At 47.0% G+C, this 21,257-nt stretch overlaps 1 protein-coding gene and 1 long non-coding RNA gene across 6 annotated transcripts in view; one reads left to right on the plus strand and one right to left on the minus strand.

The window, feature by feature from the left end:
• The window catches only part of AFF2 (ALF transcription elongation factor 2), a 692,736-nt gene that overhangs the window by 660,946 nt on the left and 10,533 nt on the right, over nucleotides 1-21,257 (minus strand). The window lies entirely within an intron of this gene.
• The window catches only part of LOC141154802 (uncharacterized), a 489,862-nt gene that overhangs the window by 79,123 nt on the left and 389,482 nt on the right, over nucleotides 1-21,257 (plus strand). For all 3 annotated transcript variants that reach the window (XR_012247479.1, XR_012247477.1, XR_012247478.1), the window contains exon 3: nucleotides 8,259-8,464. This is a non-coding gene — a long non-coding RNA (uncharacterized lncRNA). The remainder of the gene's footprint in view (nucleotides 1-8,258; nucleotides 8,465-21,257) is intronic.

The following is a 21,257-nucleotide window of genomic DNA, read 5'->3' on the forward strand; positions in this document are numbered from 1 at the left end:
CTGCCCAGTCCTGGGAGGGGAAGAACTTCCCCTATATAAAACTGGGGCTGAGGCAGGGTTAGAGAGAAAGAGTAGAGAGAGAAGAGGAGAAGCAGCTATAGGAATGAGAGATCAGGAGCTCTGGGGAAGTCGTGCTAAAAGGAATCAGGGGCTGGCAGCTGTAGAGCTCGCCCTGATTGAAGAGTTACCACCGGACCCGGAGTCCGAGGCTGTGGGGACTAATCCTTACCCAGCAGCAGAAACCGACCGGCAGGGGATTTCAGGTCCTCTGGCCAAGAAACCCGAAGGCACGGTCACACGCGTGGGACCAGCACCGCCGTCGTGGAGCGGAAGCCACTAGAAGGCCCCGAGTCACCGGCCATACGGGTGAGCACCACACGGTACACTCAGGGACGTGGGCTACTTTTACCCGCCTCTAGCAAGGTAGCCAGAAGAGTACAATTAGTTGGGGAGGCCTACAACTCCGCCTGGCCAGGGGAAATCCCATCTGCTCAAAGACTGACCAGGCCCCGATCGCTAGCCAGTACTCCGGGAGGGTCTATCTTTATCACCAGTAAAGACCCTGAACTACACCGCATCGTCTCTGAGTGGTTCCTGCTACCCCCATCATCCACGTCGGCTGCCCTGAGGCCATACCCCTCCCGTTGGGGGTTATACCATCTACGCTGCACAATCGTACCACCGGCCTCAGCGGTCTGCCCTGCAGCGGCAGCTCCATAGCTGCATTCAACGGGTGGCGTAGTCGTCCAACATCTACTGCTAATACTAAGCCACACAGTTTGACTCCCTGGGCACGGACCGGGTCACCGCCACGAGACTACTACCCCCAACAGACCCGGCTCCGGGTAGTCCCCGCGTGCGCAACGCTACACCAAGTAGGCCCAGGGGCGCGTCATCTTTTGGCGTAGTCGGCAGGATTTCGTGCCCGCAACCACCGGGTACTGCGTGCCTGAAAAAGACTGTTCAAACTTACCAGTGGTGAAGATTCCCGCCATCCGACGCCATCTTCTACCTTCTTCCCGCCATCCGCGAAGTTTTCCCGCCATCCGGCGCCATCTTCTGCCTTCTTCCCGCCATCCGTGGAGTTTTCCCGCCGTTGGACGCCATCTTGAAGATGCCGCGCGGGAAGAAGAGGGGCGTGGACTCTGAAAGCGCGCGAGAACTGAAGCCCCGCCTCACGTCAGGACGTTGCGTAAGGTCCTGGAAGGAGCCCAGCAGACGCCGACGTCACAGGAGCGCGACGGAAGGTCCTCAACCCTGACGATCCACTGCGGAGCCGCGGCCTACGGAAGAGGATCATCGCAAGGTAGGCCACGGTCCACTAGGGGGGGAGAAAGATGTCGGATACGGAGGAGAGCTTCACTGCCTCAACCCCCGCCAGCGCCACCGCTGCTGCAGTCATGCCTTTCACCATGCCCTATATCCCGGGAGCAGCCTGGCTACCCCAGTACTCAGGGGAGTCACATACCCTGAATGACTTTAAAGAAAAGCTGGATAGCCTCTTCCAGGTGTACCCCCTCACAGAAGAGCAAAAAGTGAGCATCCTGGTGGCCCAACTAACCGGGGCAGCCCAAAGGGAGGTAAAGTCCTGGCCACCTGGGAGGAGGACTGTCGCAGGGATACTAACCCGGCTGAGGGACACCTTTGATACCCGCACCTCAGCCGAGATTAAGCTTAGATTCTATGGGTGCAAGCAGCGAGCACATGAGAGAATAAGGGACTATGCACTAAACCTACAAGAGGCCCTGAGAGCCATTAAGCAGACCGACCCTGACAGCGTGGGAAACGAGGACAGGCTGTTGACCGAGCAATTTATAGAGGGACTATATTGCAATGTCCACCGAACCCAGTTGCGGGCCATAGCCTTACAGGATCCTCATCTGGACTTTGCACAGTTCAAGGACAGAGCCATCCGGGTGCTCCGAGAACCGACACCGGGTGGCGTTGTGACCCACAGGCGCCCAGCTATCACTTACCACCAGGAGGCGGAGCCCTTGTCGGCAGGGCCTGTGGGGGCTGATGCGCAGGCTTTGAACAATGACCCGGCTCCGGACCTGCACCATCAGGTCCAAGAGCTAGCTAAAAGCGTTGCTGCGCTAACCCGAACTGTGCAGTCTTTACAGGTTTCCACTCCAGGGAAGATCCAGCTGGCATCCGGACCGGAGGACATCCCGTGGCGTCGACCAAGGAGGACCCCACCGGCCAGAGGAAGACCCAGCGACCGGTACAACGAGGACGGACAACCTATCTGCCGCCGCTGCAATCAACCCGGACATATGGCAAGGTACTGTCCTTTAAACTGGCACAACCTGGGGTAGAGGGCCAACCCCCAGGAAAAAGATCACCAGGCCCATCGAACTGGCGCGACAAATATGTGGGAGGACGTCCAGTCTTGCCTGTGGTACTGGATGGCATCCCTATGAGTGCCCTACTGGACACCGGGTCACAGGTCACCACCATCCCGTACGTGCTCTTCAAGCAGTACTGGAATGACTCGGATATAACCCGCTATCCAGACGACGACTTGAGCATCATCGCCAGTAATGGTCAGCCCGTGCCACAGATCGGATTTAAAGAAATGACCATTAAAATCGGTAGAGTCGAACTGGCAGCACAGGGACTGATCATTGTAGACATTGACAAGCGCGAGAGTCACCCAAAGATAACTCTAGGAACTAATGTGATTGAAAATTGTCTTGCAGAGGTGATTTTCATTTTACAGCAGGTTGCCAAGAACGCCAGCTCCGGCCAGCAGCGAGTGCTCCAGAAAGAGATCCGGGCACTGATGCGACGGCAACAGGTGGAACTCTCCGGTGGTGAGATTGGTAGCGTAAGAATGTGTGACCCTTTCCCTATTGCCATGCCCCCGAAAAGTGAAATGATGATTTGGTGCCGGGCAGCTATTGGTCTGAGAGGTAGAGATTACCAGGCCATGGTAGAACCAGTCTACTCAGACAGTAGGCCCACCATTTTGACAGCACGGGGGGTAGTTGATGTACGCCATGGGAGGGTGCCCGTTCGTATAATAAATATCGGGAAAAGGGAAGTATACCTGCCCCGGTATGCTACGCTAGCCAAATTATATACTATCAACCAAAATTCTATACAGTCTGTGGATCCCTTGCCTCCATCTCACCCGGAGGAAGGTAACGGCTCTACGAAAATAATGGAGGATTGGTGTCAGCAACTACATTTGGGTACTGACTCCACTCCCTCCCACCAGAAACAGGGAGTCTACCGGGTGGTTCGAGAGTACGAGAGAGTGTTTAGTAAACACCCGTTAGACTTCGGGCGAGTCAAGGGGGTAGAACACCACATCCCCACGGGAGACCATCCTCCCATAAAAGAGAGGTATCGACCCGTACCCCCTGCAAACTACCAACACGCCAAGGGGATGCTTAGAGACATGAAGGAGGCTGGGGTAATCAGGGATAGCTGTAGCCCCTGGGCAGCTCCACTAGTCTTGGTCAAAAAGAAAGACAACACCATGAGAATGTGTGTAGATTACCGGAAAATTAACCGTATCACACACAAAGATGCGTACCCCTTACCAAGAATAGAGGAGACTTTGGCTTCTTTAAAATCTGCTAACTTCTTCTCCACCTTGGATCTCACTAGCGGGTACTGGCAGGTTCCTGTAGCAGAGGCGGACCGGGAGAAGACCGCATTCACCACCCCGATGGGACTTAGCGAGTTTACCTGCATGCCGTTCGGACTCTGCAACGCACCAGGAACCTTCCAGCGATTGATGGAATGCTGTCTGGGACACCGAAACTTTGAGACGGTCCTGTTATACCTGGACGATGTCATCGTCTATTCCAAGACCTACGAGGACCACCTGAAACACCTGGCGGAAGTGTTCGAAGCTCTGGCAAGTTACGGCCTAAAGGTGAAACCCTCCAAGTGTCACCTCCTGAAGCCAAAGGTGCAGTACCTGGGACACGTGGTGAGTGCTGACGGAGTGGCTCCCGACCCTGATAAGATCACCGCAATTAAGGAATGGCCAAGCCCCTCCAGCGTAAAGGAAGTGAGGCAGTTCCTCGGGTTGGTAGGCTACTACCGAAGGTTCATTCCCGGTTTCACCAAAAAGGCAGCTCCTATGCAGGACCTCCTGATAGGCCAGTCCAGGAAGGCCAAGAACCAGAAGCCACCCTTCAGATGGGAGAAGCTGGAAGAAGAGTCCTTCCGCCAGCTGAAGATGGCCCTCACGGGGGATGAAATCCTGGCGTACCCTGATTATAGCCAGCCCTTTATCCTCTACACCGACGCCAGTAACATCGGGCTAGGAGCCGTACTGTCCCAGATCCAGCAGGGGAAGGAACGGGTAATTGCTTACGCCAGCCGAAAACTGCGACCCACCGAAAGGAACCCTGAGAATTACAGCTCATTTAAACTAGAGTTCCTGGCAGTGGTGTGGGCAGTCACCGAACGTTTTAAGCACTACCTCGCTGCTTCCCGGTTCACCGTGTACACGGATAACAACCCGTTGACACACCTGGACACTGCAAGACTCGGTGCCCTAGAGCAGAGATGGATGGCCCGCTTGTCCAACTATGAGTTTACAATCAAATACCGGACAGGACGCTCCAATACCAACGCGGACGCCCTGTCCAGGATGCCGAACCTACCGGACGTAGGGGAAGATTCAGAGGAACTGGAAGAAGTTGAACTCCCCGCGTTCCACCGTCATGGGACTATCCAGTATTCCCACCGTGTAAGGAGTAAGCAATCCGCTACGTTCAACCCATTACCTCATTACAACTGGGCGGAGACGCAAGACAGTGACCCTGCCGTCCGACTGGTAAAGGAGATGCTGACTCGGCCAGATGCACGCCTTGACCCAGACGCTCCGGAGGAAGCCAAGCAACTGTGGGCTGAGAAGAGTCGACTGTTCCTTTACAAGGGGAAGTTGTGCCGCAGAATGGTTAACTCCCGGACGCATGAACTAATCTGGCAAGTAGTGGTGCCAAGAAGAGACGCAGCTATGGTGATGGAGGCATACCACGACGGAGCTGGGCACTTCGGATGGAAGAAGCTGGAGTTCCTGCTGCGCGGGCGGTTCCATTGGGTAGGCATGAGAGGAACCATCGAGAGGTGGTGCAGAGACTGTGGCCCATGCAACCTAAGAAGGAGGGACCGTGCCAGCCAGAAGACTCCCCTGCAGTCCATCATCACCAGACAGCCGTTGGAACTGGTAGCCTTGGATCATGTAAAACTGACCCCAAGCAGAAGTGGCTACGTCTACGCGTTAACCATCGTGGATCACTACTCCCGGTTCTTGGTTGTCGTCCCCGTCAAGGACTTAACGGCTCAAACAGCAGCTAGAGCCTTCCAGCAGCACTTCTGCCGTCCGCACGGATACCCGGAGCAGGTGCTGACAGACCAGGGGCCTGCCTTTGAAGCGGAAGTCTTCCAGGAGTTCTGCACCCTGTATGGCTGCCGGAAGATTAGAACAACACCCTATCACCCGCAAACTAATGGACTTTGTGAGAAAATGAACCAGGTGGTGATAGATCTTCTGAAAACATTGCCCCTGGAAGAACGTAGTCTGTGGCCTGAAAAGCTGCCCGACCTGGTGGACCTATACAACCACATCCCTGTAGGTTCCACCAACTGTACCCCGGCTTACCTAATGAGGGCAAGACCTGGTAAGCTTCCTGTTGATCTGGAGATGGGAGTCCTGACACCCGAGGACACTTCACCAGAAGCAGACTGGGACACAGAGAGGCAGCAGCAGTACCGGAAAGCGTGGAGCGAAGTCTCTGTCAAGCTAGGGAAAGACAAGAGAAAACTTACAACCAGTATGCTCCCGCTGTTCCCCTGGTGCCCGGAGAGCAGGTCTTGAAGAGGAAAAGACGGCTCCACAAGTTGGACGACCAGTGGGAGAAGGACCCGTACACCGTACTGCCCTCAAGCCACGACAACCCAAAGGTCTGTACAATCAGTAAAGACGGAGGGGAAACCACAGCCATTGTATCCCGGGATCACCTGAAGAAGTGTCCTGAACAGCTACGGAACCCTGAAGAGGAACAAGAAGACCCTCGACCCGTAGAGGAAAGGGAAGATATGGTTAGTACTGTGCTCGGAGACTTCCCTCGGTCTTGGACTCAAGTCAATGGTGCTGTTGTGGTACCCGTCCTCACGTTCCTCCAACCAGCATCCCAAGTGCCTACGGAGACACAGGTAGAGCTGGAAGAACAGCCGGTCCAGGAGGCAGAAGACCCCACACAAGCAGACCAGGAGAATCAACCCTCTGCTTATAGTGAGCCTGCCATACCCCTAGTGAGCCAAAGAGTCCGTAGACGGCTGCCCAGTTTACCCTTGACAGCTCCTATACCCTGTAGCTCAGGACCAGTCAGCCAGCTCCGTAGGTCCACTAGGGTCACTAGAGGCCAGTTGCCCATACGGTGGAGGATCTAAATGTTCAAGCTATTTTATTAATGTTTACCTGTTTATTGTTGCTTGTGTATAATTTTGTGTTTCTAGTTATTTGTAGGAGTCTTTGGTGGATTTACCGGGAATCCTTTGTGCATATAGTTGGAGCGTAACCCAGGACGGACTAAAAGACTGATAAGGACTCGGGGCAGGACAGACCCCTACCTGGTTACGTCTCCCTGTTTTGGTGAAATGGACACCTTTGTTTTCCTCAAAAGTTACAACCGGTTGCGGACACGCCGTGACCACCTTATGTGTTGTTTCTACCAGAACGTTATTGTTTATACCTTGTTATGTTTACAAAAGTATGTTTAGTCCCGGAGTACTAAATTTCACTAGGGGGGAATGTGGCACCCCAGGGGTCTGGTTTCCACAGTAATAGCCATATTATGTCTGAGAGCAGGTGGGAGGTCTCTTGGTCAGGAATCCTATGCATGCCACACCTCCTGCCCAGTCCTGGGAGGGGAAGAACTTCCCCTATATAAAACTGGGGCTGAGGCAGGGTTAGAGAGAAAGAGTAGAGAGAGAAGAGGAGAAGCAGCTATAGGAACGAGAGATCAGGAGCTCTGGGGAAGTCGTGCTAAAAGGAATCGGGCTGGCAGCTGTAGAGCTCGCCCTGATTGAAGAGTTACCACCGGACCCGGAGTCCGAGGCTGTGGGGACTATTCCTTACCCAGCAGCAGAAACCGACCACCGGCAGGGGATTTCAGGTCCTCTGGCCAAGAAACCCGAAGGCACGGTCACACGCGTGGGACCAGCACCGCCGTCGTGGAGCGGAAGCCACTAGAAGGCCCCGAGTCACCGGCCATACGGGTGAGCACCACACGGTACACTCAGGGACGTGGGCTACTTTTACCCGCCTCTAGCAAGGTAGCCAGAAGAGTACAATTAGTTGGGGAGGCCTACAACTCCGCCTGGCCAGGGGAAATCCCATCTGCTCAAAGACTGACCAGGCCCCGATCGCTAGCCAGTACTCCGGGAGGGTCTATCTTTATCACCAGTAAAGACCCTGAACTACACCGCATCGTCTCTGAGTGGTTCCTGCTACCCCCATCATCCACGTCGGCTGCCCTGAGGCCATACCCCTCCCGTTGGGGGTTATACCATCTACGCTGCACAATCGTACCACCGGCCTCAGCGGTCTGCCCTGCAGCGGCAGCTCCATAGCTGCATTCAACGGGTGGCGTAGTCGTCCAACATCTACTGCTAATACTAAGCCACACAGTTTGACTCCCTGGGCACGGACCGGGTCACCGCCACGAGACTACTACCCCCAACAGGCCCGGCTCCGGGTAGTCCCCGCGTGCGCAACGCTACACCAAGTAGGCCCAGGGGCGCGTCACTAGTATGGTACAAAGGCAATTATCCCATAATGCTACTGGTAAAAAAAACCTGGTGTGCTAAAGGGAGAAGAGTTATTCATAGAGCTGGTGTGAATCAATTCGCGAGTCCCAATCCATCAGTAGCGACAGGGTCTGTGGCTGCTGGAGTGGGAGAGGGAGTAGTCCTTATCTGACGGCATCCGCAGCTCTTCTTTTGATTAGTTGGCCTGGCGTGACATCGCGAGTGTCACGTCACAATGATGATATCATGGCAATCCGGCTAATCAACAGAAGAGCCGAGGACGTCCGCAGATAAGAGGTGATATTTCCTCTCCTAATTCAAAAGTCATAGTCTACTGTCATGGCCAATGAAATAGGATGTGCAAATAAATTCGCACCTACTTAGTTGTTCACCAGATAATAAACATAAAATTAGTTTATTAAAAAGTTGTTGGAAAAAAATTCCCTGATGCACTGATGCCACCACTTCTGTCCTTCCAGGTCTCTGTTTACTAGGGTCCCAATATAATGTGGCACTTCAGCATGTGATGATTGCAGCCAAATAATGATTGAAGTGACATTTCAAGACCACTGAGATGACTTCTGTGGCCAGTGATTGGCAGCTGCCTTCTCATGACATGTTAACAAATCCTCAATGGAGATCGGTGGACAGAGACCAACAAGGAACCGAGAAAGCGTCAGGATTGGTAAGGCGAATATTTCTTCCCTTGTTATATGTATATACCATTGTAAGTTGTTTTCTTTTTTAAATCATGGACTTGTACAATCCCTTCATCTATTAACTTTTTGTATTGTTGAAGGGGTACACTGAGCACAGAAATTCATATTTTATATCATCTTTGATCATAAAAGTAGGGTTTATTTATATCTGTATGCGGGGGCGGACACAGACAGAAGAGGGCCCCTGTGCAAGATCTGTATATAGGTATCCTACAGTCCAATATCTCATCACAATGTATCCATATATGTCTGTGACAGAGGCCAATTGCTGCTTTGGAGATGAAGGTGGGCCCATTAACCTTAGACCCATGTATAGCTGCAAAGGTTGCACTAATGGTACTCTGGCCCCTGTCTGTATGCCATCTTGCTAAGTTTTATCTGAGGAATAGAACATGCCCTATGTCCAATTTTAGGTGGTGTTTGCAAAAGCCACAACCCTTTCGCTCTTGTTCTGGCAAAATTGGGAATGTTGGCATGAATTTTTTAAATGGCTGCTAATGAACGAAGAAGCACTTGACAATCTTTGCTCAGAGGCCTCCACAGACCATGATGTGGCTTACCAATCATGTTAGCTGAGAACACACAATTTACTTAGGAAACACAGAAAAAAAGATCACTTTAAAAGGTCTGAAAAGGAGTCATGTATATATGCAGTACAACTGGGGTACAATGAAAGGGTGTATTAGTAGAGAACATGTACAAAAAGAAAATCCATGCCCTCACCCAACTATTGTATTGCTAAAGAAATAAAATATTGATAGAAAGCCCCTCAATGAATGATCAGCATAATGCAGGAAATATACCACATGACACATCAGAAGATATCTAAGTGGAATTCCCCTTTAACGGTATGTCAATTGCCTAATGACAGCAGCTTGTGAATGAAACCTCAGGACTTACAGCTGCACTTTCGAAAACCATGAAAATGCATTCACTATCTATAAGAAGCTGAACCATAGAGGTTGCAGGTGTAAGAACGGTCCTCGCTGTGATTATTAAAGCCAATCTCAATTTCACTCTAATTACAATAATGCAATGACCTACGTTCAGGCTCAATCTGAGCAGATCAGAACCTCTGTGTAAGTCGAAATCACATAGCAACTTACTGTAGACACGGGTTCATTTACAAAAAAAGACAGGACCTTAGATGCTAAATGTACAGTCAGCAATTACAGTTTAATTATCTAATGCATGTTATGTAAGGCAGAATATTTTACTTGTTCCTTTCACAACCATTGTAATGCCTGATAGTTCATAAATTCATCTCTTTAGTAACAGTATGGCTGCATTTACATTTGCCGAAAGCGGCAAGTGAAAAACCGCCGAAAAGCTACATGCAAGCCGATCAGCATGCCATTAAAGGGAACCGGTCGCCAAGTTTTCCCCATAAAAAATTACAGCCAGCACTTGTAAGCTTTCTGTTACAGCATAGTAGAATGCTGTATATATGTCCCCAATCCCCTATGCAAAGGCACAAAAAAGACCTCAGACAGCGTGGTCCGGTCCGATGGGCGTGTCTGGTCTTGATCCGGTGCCTCCGCTCTTCATGCGATCGCCTTTCTCCTTCCCTGCTTCGTGTGGATGACGTGTCCTTCATCATCCATGGTGTCCTCCATCGCACTCCTGAGCAGCCACACTCCACTCTGCCCTGCAGAGGGCAGAGCAAAGTACTGTAGTACGCATATGTGGAAAAAGGCCAAGGAGCGCCCATGACCTGAAGGTAAAGCCGGCACATGCGCACTGCAGTAGTTTGCTCTGCTCTCGTAAGGACAGAGAGAAGTGCGACTGTGCAGAAGCGTGATAGAGGACGCTGTCATCCACACGAAGCAGGGAAGGAGGACGGCGATTGTAAGAAGAGAGGAGGTGCTAGATCAAGATCACAGATGCCCATGGGACCGGGCCACACCATCTGTGAGAATAATATAATATAAAAATATAATATAATATAATAAGTCGCCTGGTGTGTGGGACCCACCACAGACAGCGCAGGCTGCGCGCTACATATGCCACCCTCAAGGCCTGATGACAAATGCCCCGTTGGTGCTACCAGGCAACCTATTATCCTGACAACCAAATCAACCACCACCAACACAATGCTCTTACATTCTATCCCTTTGAAGCTACGCGCCCTGTATGAGATACCGGATTACCCGGAACATATAACAGCCACACTTGATGACAACCTATTTTTGCGATTTTGAAAAAGACCCAGGCTTGGGTTGAAACGTTAAAGAGAGTCGCTTATGAAAGTCACTCTAAATATCATTGGTTGTTGTTGTGAACCATCTTGTAAATACAAAACGAACGCATTTTACAAAACTCCTGCGAGTACGGCTGTATATTGTATGCCTGAGTATTTGGAAGTAACTCCAGTCCGGCCAGCACCGCTATCTTTATTGAGTGCGCATCTTTACTACAACCCAGTATATGGGAGAGACGGTCGAGATGGTTGCCAGCTGAGCAATCGGCTCAAGCTTTGTTCGTCCATCAGCCATCTAATGTTTATGGTGGGCTTAAGCAGTAATCTGAGGGTTGGTATAGTTAATTGTTGATCTAGACAAAGTTAAAAAGGAAATCGTTCGGAATACAGGAAAGCTCATTATCAAGCCTACAGAATCAGACAAAAGGCCTCAATGTCTACCACAGTCAGTATGTCGTCCTACATATGCTATATATGCTATATATCTGTTACCTCGGTAACAAGTCTACTAGAACATAAAAGTTAGCTATGATATCTATAGCTTTAATATATACTGTACGTGTATGAAGCAATGGTAATGTTTTTTTTCCCACTCAGTGCTCTTGGAAGCAGTTCACTTGGCTTTCCGAGTGATTGTACTGACTACTGTCGATTGCAGGTTAAGTATATGAGAAATATCGAAATTTAAACCAATTATGAAAAATCAATATTTGGTGGGGATTTCCTGTAGGATAATGAAGCTTAATCGTTGCCAGCAGATGCCTCATTCAAAAGGCCTTATGTTCCAAATAGGAATTCATGTGTTTTTATTAACGCAATATTAACAATAGACGTATCTGTTTTAAACGCTTCTTCCCATTTCATAAAATTATGACGTTTTGTTCAGATAAGAATGATGGGGGTGCAATAGCCTGAGAAAGAAGGGGACACAGCGCATTTAGTAGAATTTGTGCTCTGGTTCCCTGTACAACCGGGGTCCGAGGTGTCGCTGTGCAGCAGAGGAATAGTTTACTATTCCTCCATCATGGCCATAGCAACCAACTCATATTTATCTGATATGAGGTCAGGGGTCATTATCGGGTCGCTATTCGGCTACGATGAGCTTTTGAAGTTGCAGATTTTCTGTACTATTTCTGCACCTATTAAGCAAATTAGGTTACTTGTGTTTTTGCACTGCATTTTTACCTTGTTGGTATGTCATGTTTTAAATAAAGCTGATTTGTTTTTGATACTTCCTGGTATTCGGCTTCGAGAAAACTTTATTGATATAGTCATTTGTGGGTCACACACACTTCCGCACTAAAAATGTATATGTATTTTTTAGAGAAAAAAACAAATTCCAGCTTCATAAAATCCAAAAATTTATTTGACAAAATGTAAAAGCAGATTGCAAAAATCCATGGTGTGATCTAACAACAACACGTTTCAAACGCTCTTTGCCGTTCTTTCTGAAAGGTCAGCTATGGGAAAGAACGAAGAAGAGCGCTTGAAAAGCGTTGCTCTTAGATCACACCATGGATTTATGCAATCGGCTTTTGTCAAATAAATTTTTGGATTTTATGAAGCTGGGATTTATCCTTTTTCTCTGGACTCTCTACGTGGTGGCTACACGTTTTCCCAGCTTCTTCACGCCATGAGCCGTTTAGGTGAGCTGGTTTACTTACTTTACTAATATGCATTTTTTACCTGCGGATTTTCCAAGTCTAATGCAAGTTTATGGGAAAAATCTACAAGTAAAACTCAGCTTACCCGCAAGAGAAATTGACACGTTGTGGATTTGAAACATGCACCGCAGGTCAGTTTACCATGAGTAAATAAGAATCCCAGTGGGCAGATTTCTATAACTCCCATCCTCTTTGCTGGAACTGTAAGATGCTGCGCTTTCGACACAGCAAAAATACGCAGCTTCAAAAACTCATCACGATATAAACAACAAATGGAAAGAAAGGGTTAATTGTGCACCAGTGGATCAACGATGAGAGGTCATGGGTATCCAGAAATGCGGTTTATTTGTCAACGCGTTTCAAAGTTCAAAACTTCTTCATCAGGACCAACTGCAATGTCATTGTGATTTGTCTTGATGAAGAAGTTTTGAGCTTCGAAACGCGTGGACCAATAAATCGCATTTTTGGAGACCTATTACCTTTCATCCTTGATCCGCTGGCGGTGCAAAATTAACCCTTTCTTCCCACTTGTTCTTTATATCGATCTGTGGGACTGCAGCAGCCTAAGCCTATTAGTGGTTGTGGTTGCACGACCATACCAGGTGAGCACCATTGCCACTGGTCTCCCCACTGTTACTCGGATAAAACCCTATTGTTATTTCAGTTTCATTCACCTCAAAACTCATCAGGGCACACCAATCAACAATTTCTTTTATTTTTTTACAGTCTCTTTGGGTTTACCGTTTCTCCTCAAATACATTTTCTCTGAAATCAAAACTTTTTTGCTTTCTCGATATTTTCCTTTTGAAGTCACTGACGAGGCAGAATCTTCAATGTCTCCTTCTAATTCACTGGTAACTGCTGATGTAGATGGCCCTCCCATATCAAATTACCTGATAATGACAGCTCCTTATCTCTCCTGGGCCAAACATTCATTTGCCCTTCATCTAAATAAGCCACATCTCTCAAATATTTTCACTGCTCGTACTCCATTGTAACCTTTTGAGAACCTTCATCCATGAATATTTCCTCTTTCTCTATCCTCTCAGTTCCCTCAACTATCAATTTCAAATTTTTTTCCTATAATTTTTCCCCTTTTCCCCATCATTGATGAGTTTAAGGGGACTTCCAGGAAAATATAACTAATGTTTAAATTACCTAACAATAGATTGGTCCCAATTCATCAAAGTGTTTATACAAGAAAACTTGGAAAAAATGTGCAACTTCTGGCATTTTCATGCAAGTTTCAAGCAACTCTGCCAAAATAGATATCTGTGCCTAAGGCTGCGTGCCCACAATGCAGATTTAATGCGTTTCCGTGGCTGCATTTCCGCCGTGAAAACGCATGTTAAGTTGTCTGTCATGTTTCCCAATGATAATCCGCAGGTGCTGTGCAAATGCTGCGGAAATTTCCCCTGCAGATTATCATTGCGGAAAAATACGCAGCACAGCCATTCATTTTCCGGAATCGCGGCGAAATCGCCGCCATTGACTTGCATTGAACTGCATAACATCCGCATGCATACAAGTATGCATGCGGATGTTATGCGATTCAATGCGCGGATGGTACCCGGGTCTGGAAAAGAGGAGACTCTCCTCCAGAACCGGGTACCATAGGACCTGTAGTTAAAAAAGAATTAAAATTAAAAATAAACATATACTTACCTTCTGATGGCCCCCTGTCTGCTCCCGGCGGCACTGCTGGCTCTTCGGCTGCTCGCGGTGGTGTAAAAGGACCTTCCATCACGTAATTTAGTCATGTGACAGGTCACGCGACCGCTGGCGTCGGCGGTCGCGTGACCTGTCAAATGACTAAATTACGTAATGGAAAGTCCTTTTTAGAGCACCTCGAGACACCGGGGAGACCGGACGCATCGGATAAGGAGACAGGGGGCCATCGGAAGGTCGCATAATGTTTTTTTTTATTTTTCAACATTTTTATTCTATTTTTTTTTTACTATTAATGTTGCATTTGCAGCATCGTAACTTGGTCACACAACATAAATCCATGCCGGTTGCATGGATTTATATAGTGTGACCAAGTTGACAAGCACTTTCCAAGTGATGCTAAAATCGCTTGGAAAGTGGTTGACAGCCCGCATGCGAAATCGCATGTGAAGAACGCTTCACAAACGCTTCTACCTGGCAGAAAAAAACGCAAGTAAAATCTCCATGCGTTTTTTCTGCCAGGGAGATGCAGAAACGCTCCGCAGCATTTCTGCATCGTGGGCACTTAGCCTAAGAGTATGTTCACACAGTGTTTTTCCAGTCGTCTTTTCTTTGGAGTTTTGTAAAACTGAAGCGTATTTTTCAGCAATTTTCTAAGTGTTTTTTCTTTGTTCTTTTTGCCAGCCTATTTTTCTTGTTTATTTTAATATATATTTTTTGGGCATATTTTTACTGGCCAATATTCCTAAATTCAATAAATAATGAAAAAAATGCTAAATGCTAACAAAACGCTCAAAAAGACGCTTGGGGTCTTCCGGGTGTCTTTGTAGCCTTCACATTGACTTCTATTGTAAAGTAATGAGCGTCTTCCTAGCAGAAAACACCGGAATAATGGACATGTTACTTCTTTTAACCACTTGGCATCTTTGACAGCCTGAAGAGATAAAAAGACGTTCTTAATCTTGAACATATGAACAGAAAGTCGTTTTCCATGCAAATTAAGAAGAGCGTTGTTTTGATCGTTTAGTCCATCATTTTATTGGACCTGATCAAAAAATGACGGAAAAAGACACAGTGTGAACATACCCTAAGGCCAGGTTCACATGAGCGTATACAAAAATCTGTTTCATCTTCTTTCCTGTACCCGTCTCATTTTCTAGAATGTTCTTATGGACCAAGTTTTGGGAATATACACCGAGATGTCATTAAACACACGAATTGCTCATTTATTATTATTTTTTATGGCTTTTCCAGTAATGCATATATTTGTAAAAAAAATAACGGGTTTATAAAGTGAGGTTGTGAGTATACACCATGGGCTTAACTACTGTGAAAACCTAACAGACACAAAAAGCAGCGAGAATAGTGAGTTTGGCACAGTTTAAGGAAAAGGACACCTCTGGAGACATTTTTTCTGTTTTGCTTTTTCAGTTTGTTTTTCTAGATTTACACATTGCTGGCTGTAGAAGGAGTTGACTGAAAATCCTTCAGTAAGCTTGTTCTGATTTGTAACTCTTTTTTCAGTCTTTTTGGAGCTTCTCTTAGTGGATTTATAACCACAAAACTTTGATGGGGTCTGTTTGCATAAATCAATAGAACGGAGCTCAGAAAATGATAGATAAAAGAGTCACAAATAGGGATGAGCGGACCCGTTGAAGTTCGGGTTCTGGTACCCGACCTAAACTTTATTGCAAAGTTTGGTTTGGGTACCAGAATTGTCCCCGAACTTGAACCAGAACCCAAATCCCATTGAAAAACACGGGGACCCAAACTTTGCATCTGGGTAAGAGAAAAAAACTCTCTCTCTCTCAAACAGACTTCCCCCCGGAACTCTGAACATTGCAAAGGACTTCCGGGGAAAGTCAATGTTCGGCGTTTAGCACCAGACACTTACTGTTCGGTATGAACTCCGAACTTTTAAGTTCAGGTTCGCTCATCTCTAGTCACAAACTCTCTGTCAGAATGGGTTGACTGACAGATTCTCAGTTAACTCATTCTGCTGCCTGCCGTAGACAATGCAACAACTAGGCAATAGAAGGCAGTGAAATTTTTTTTTAATGAAACCCAATTGCAAAAAAAATTTTTTAGCCAAAAAAACATGCATTTAATTATTGAGAAAGAAAATATGTTCCCCTTTAATAATAAGAGTAATTTCTATGAATTACATGCACATCTGATATAGGAACTTTTTGTTTAAGGCACGGATGTGCTTAAAATAAAAATGGTGGCTTACTCCCCTTCTAGTTCTTCGCGGATCCAGCTCTGAAAGCGATGCCTGCTCCATTCAGACGTCAGAGGACCGATGCAGCAGAATTAGAAATACCTGATACCTCTTTTAGACACCTAACCGCTGCAGCCAATCACTGGAATAGAACAGAGTCTGAAATTCTGAAATTGGCACAGACCTCCTGAGCTGGATCTGAGGGGCACTAGATCTGACGGGCACTAGCCGGTGAGTATGGCACTGTTTTTTATTATAACTGCATATATGCCTTTCAATTATTTTTTCTCAGACAGGAGGTCGTTTTAAAATCTCAAAAAAAGTAACATCGATTCTTTCCTGTTCAATAATATTTCTTATGGATATGTAATACCATGAGGTCGGAGACGCACCATGCCTCCAGGACGGCACAAGCCTCCATTGTAGAATTGTGAGCATAGACATCCAATAGTCCAGAATATTAATACTGACGTCTGCCTTGTACTATACATCCTTTTATTTAATTTTACTCATTTGGTAGAACACTGCCCCTTTAGTGATAAAAATACATTTTGGTTACCCAGCCATTCCAGGGATCTGCTATTCCAGGGATTTTAGTAAAAGTGACTGTGGGTTATTCTATAGAAACACATGGTATGTGGCACCGGCTGGAGGGGAACAGTCCACCTTTGTCTGGAGCGCAGGATCATCCCCTCTAGGAGGAGGAAATATGTTGCTGTGGCATGTACTATGTTTTTCCACACATACAGCAGAGAAACCTGGCCTGCAGATGGCTGCCTCTGCTCTCCGGCAGCCACACAGAGACCTCTGAACTTTCTATTTATATACCCTTCGGAGGGTTGGTGTCTCTTCCTGCATAACTGCCAGTGTGCCAGCTTTGCTGTAATTAGGCCACTTGTGAGGCATTATATACTAATACAGTCAACTGATAAAATCTTTCCTCTCATTTAAGCAGCAGTGAGGCAGCCATGACGTCTCACCCTGTGCTAATCTCTGAGTCTCCCACTGCAGAAGTCATAAAATATGGTTAAGATTTTATCGTTCAGGTTAAGGTCACATTATTGGGAGTGTGTGACATAAAAGAAGTCTGTGATAATAAAGCAGAAGTACAGTACAAGTACTAAACTCTGCCATTATACACCCTGCGCCATCACCGTACTACAGCTCGTCTGTCATCCCCAGCCAGCGAAATGCAGAGATATTACATCTTCTGTGCCCATCACTATGCCTGTCTGTCTGTCTGCCTATATAGACTCCAAAAGACTAGAAAGACCTCCAGAAAATATTTCCAAAGGACTTCACTAGCCTATATGTGGCGACTAGGGATGAGCAGATCCGTGGATGTTCGGGTTCTGGTACCTGACCCAAACTTTCATCTAAAGTTTGGTTCGGGTACTACAACTGTACCCGAACCCCATTGGAAACAAGGGAGACCCAAACTCTGGAGCTAGAAAAAAATTCTCTCTCTTTGCAGAGGACTTCCCGAGGAACTGCTAAACATTGCAGCGAGCTTCCCGAGGAACTGCTAAACATTGCAGCGGACTTCCCGAGGAACTGCTAAACATTGCAGAGAGCTTCCCGAGGAACTGCTAAACATTGCAGCGGACTTCCCGAGGAACTGCTAAACATTGCAGCGGGCTTCCCAAGGAACTGCTAAACATTGCAGCGGGCTTCCCGAGGAACTGCTAAACATTGCAGCGGGCTTCCCGAGGAACTGCGAACATTGCAGCGGACTTCCTGAGGAACTGCTAAACATTGCAGCGGACTTCCCGAGGAACTGCTAAACATTGCAGCGGACTTCCCGAGGAACTGCTAAACATTGCAGCGGGCTTCCCGAGGAACGCCGAACATTGCAGCAGGCTTCCCGAGGAACTGCGAACATTGCAGCGGACTTCCTGAGGAACTGCTAAACATTGTAGCGGGCTTCCCGAGGAACTGCTAAACATTGCAGCGGACTTCCCGAGGAACTGCTAAACATTGCAGAGAGCTTCCCGAGGAACTGCTAAACATTGCAGCGGACTTCCCGAGGAACTGCTAAACATTGCAGAGAGCTTCCCGAGGAACTGCTAAACATTGCAGCGGACTTCCCGAGGAACTGCTAAACATTGCAGCGGGCTTCCCAAGGAACTGCTAAACATTGCAGTGGGCTTCCCGAGGAACTGCTAAACATTGCAGCGGGCTTCCCGAGGAACTGCGAACATTGCAGCGGACTTCCTGAGGAACTGCTAAACATTGCAGCGGACTTCCCGAGGAACTGCTAAACATTGCAGCGGACTTCCCGAGGAACTGCTAAACATTGCAGCGGGCTTCCCGAGGAACGCCGAACATTGCAGCAGGCTTCCCGAGGAACTGCGAACATTGCAGCGGACTTCCTGAGGAACTGCTAAACATTGCAGCGGGCTTCCCGAGGAACTGCTAAACATTGCAGCGGCCTTCCCGAGGAACTGCTAAACATTGCAGCGGGCTTCCCGAGGAACGCCGAACATTGCAGCAGGCTTCCCGAGGAACTGCGAACATTGCAGCGGACTTCCCGAGGAACGCCGAACCCCAAACTTGTATGTTCAGGTTTGCTCATCTCTAGTGGTGACGTAAGGGCTAAAATAAAAAATTAGCCTCTCTCAAGTCTCAGGCTCATTTTTCTACGGCTAATAAAGTCTACTATTTTTGGAAATATTGTCTGGGGTGCTGTCTATTTTTAGGATTCTACATATTGGAGCCAGTGGTTTGGTGATTGTAGACGTACACTTGAGTGGATCATATGCATGTTCTGCTTTAACTCCTGATCTATCTATCTGTCACTTTCATTTCTAACTGTCTTGTCTATCTATGCCATTCCTATGTTTTAGGCGGCTGCAGACGAGCGTACAAAAATCGTCTGAGTTTCATGGAGAAAACTCAGACATTTTCCATCCAATTTTGATGTGTGATGACCGTGTGTCCGTTTTTCACATCCATGTGAGATCCATTTTTATACAGCTACATTAAAAATATGTACATGATGAAATACAGTTTCCTGGGTTTATAATAGAAATGGATCCATAAAATTTAGATACCACTCGGATAGGGATGAGTGGACCCCTGGATATTCGGATTCGTCCAAACGTTAGTCCAAGGTTCGGGTCGAGTACCAGAACTCTACCCGAACTTCAACCCGAACCCCATAGAAGTCAATGGGGACCTGAACTTTGGTGTGGTAAAAGGGATATAAAATGATCATAGTAAGGGCTAGGGGGCTGCCAAAGAAGGCAGAGCACCCCCACAGAGGCTGTTTTCAGAGTAACCCCAATGAGGCTCTCTTTCTCTCTGCATCCAAACTAATAACACTAAAATGGACTTCCGGGAGAAGTCAGTGTTCGGAGTTCAGCATCAGATACTAGGTGTCCAGTACCAACCCCGAACAGTTCGGGTTCACTCATCTCTACACTCAGATGATCTGTGTGGGATCTGCTTTTTTTTTTTACGCACCCATAGACTTGAATGGGTGAGTCTCACCTGAGACTCGGAAGAAAGTTGCACATGCAGCGATATTTTTTTTCCCACGGACAGTTGGACCGAGAGAAAAATTGTTCATCTAAACAACCATATTGAATAACATGGTGCTGTCCATGTACTATAAGATCAAAAATCAAACAGCACAGAAACAATGTATACACTCGTCTGATTGAGCCCTTTGAGCGGATCAAAAAGATTCAAAGGACCCCGGGTCAGTGGCCATGTTGGTGGTCCATAATCGCGGGACTAGAGCCCTGCAAATCAACTCCTACCTGCGACATTTCTGGCGCCATAGTGAAATCCCGTTCTTGAGGGACAACTAACCAGAAGAGGCATTGGTGATAGCAGCAGATAGAAGGAATAGCATAGGGCATTGGTCCAGTGAATCATTTTGCTCAACTGTATCTATCTCATCTAATACTATGAACAATTTTTGAAACAGCACTTTGGGGTACAGTTTCCAAAAGAAAGTACCTCCTTAGCAGTGTGTCCACTCCACACACAGACCAGAGATTTCCATTATCTCACTACTTATCTTTTTGAAGTTACTAAAATCTTAGGCTATGTTCCCACAATGAGTTTTTCATGAGTTTTTATACGCTGCACATATTTCAAAAAATGCAAGTAACCTATTTTACTTAAAGAGAACCTGTCAGCAACATTTTACTAAAGTACACAAAGGGCCATATTGGCGCTGTCATACTTATTAAAATGATACCTCAGGTGAAGAAATACATTTTGTAGATTGATGGAATTGGTGGGTTTCTGTAAAATGACGCCGGTGGCATTGAGCAATCTACCCATGTGCAGCCGCCAGCACCATTTTCCTGAACACTTCCAAGAGCCCAATCAGCTCAAGCGCCACCAGCAGCTAGAATTTTAAATAAAGAGGAGGGACATCCAGACACAGCGGAGAGGACGGCACAAAGCTGAAGACCCTACCCACTGTCCAGCCCCGATGCACGAAGATATGAATACAAGGAATCTTCAAACAAGGATTAAAGAAAATCTACAAAATGTATTTCTTCACCTGAGGTTTCATCTTAATCAGTATGACAGTGCCCATATGGCCCTGTCTGTACTTTATTTAGTAAAATGCTCTCTTTAACAAAGTAGAACTCTGCAACACTAAGTATGCGAACATGAAATATATGAAATTTGAATAGCATTACTGCTGAAGAAAATAGAAATAAATGAGAAATCTTAGCGCATAAATTGACCAATTCATGTGTACCTGGTAGCCACGATAAGGCAAGGATCTTGCTTTCCCATACACATACAGACTTTTTTCTCTTTGACTGAAGTTCACATTGGCAGGTTCCTGGTATGATGAGAAACGCCTTATCATGGCTACCAGGGTCGCATGAATTGGCCAATTTATGCGCTAAGATTTCTATTTTTTACAGCAGTAATGCTATTCAAATTTCATATATTTCATGTTTGCATACTTAGGGTTACAGAGTGCTACTTTGTTAGTTGTATGGAGGTAGCTGCTCCTAGTAAGCACCTGTACA

This window comes from Phyllobates terribilis, unplaced genomic scaffold (assembly GCF_046119375.1).
Source record: "Phyllobates terribilis strain yellow unplaced genomic scaffold, ASM4611937v1 Scaffold_7__3_contigs__length_470593459, whole genome shotgun sequence".
NCBI lineage: Eukaryota > Metazoa > Chordata > Amphibia > Anura > Dendrobatidae > Phyllobates > Phyllobates terribilis.